The following is a 291-nucleotide window of genomic DNA, read 5'->3' as shown; positions in this document are numbered from 1 at the left end:
GAGTGCTGCGCCCCCCGGGGCGAACCCGGGCCCAGCCGGAACCGGGTTCCGGGGCGGGGGGCTCGGCGCGGAGGCCGGAGGCTGGCGGCGACGCGGCCGGCCACGGCTTCTGTTACTGCCCCAGCAGCCGCAAGCGTAAGCGGAGCAGCGGGGCCCTCTGCTACTGTCACCCCGAATCCGAGACCGATGAGGAGGAGGAGGAAGGGGACGAGCAGCAGCGGCTCCTCAACACCCCGCGAAGGTACGTGGAGGGACGCGCCCGCACCTGTTGGGCGGCTCCCGCGGCCGGGC

The 291-nt window shown here is 74.9% G+C and overlaps 1 protein-coding gene across 1 annotated transcript in view; it reads left to right on the top strand.

The window, feature by feature from the left end:
* Positions 1–6: 6 nt before the first annotated feature.
* Positions 7–291, top strand: part of GMCL1 (germ cell-less, spermatogenesis associated 1) — a 55,937-nt gene continuing 55,652 nt past the window's right edge. The window contains exon 1 of the mRNA XM_015571499.1: positions 7–241. The gene's annotated coding sequence lies outside the window, so the exon portion shown is untranslated. The remainder of the gene's footprint in view (positions 242–291) is intronic.

This window comes from Myotis davidii, unplaced genomic scaffold (assembly GCF_000327345.1).
Source record: "Myotis davidii unplaced genomic scaffold, ASM32734v1 scaffold247, whole genome shotgun sequence".
In the NCBI taxonomy this organism is placed as follows: Eukaryota; Metazoa; Chordata; class Mammalia; order Chiroptera; family Vespertilionidae; genus Myotis; species Myotis davidii.
Note: the sequence above shows the minus strand (reverse complement) of the source record. Positions and strands in the feature narration are given on the sequence as shown.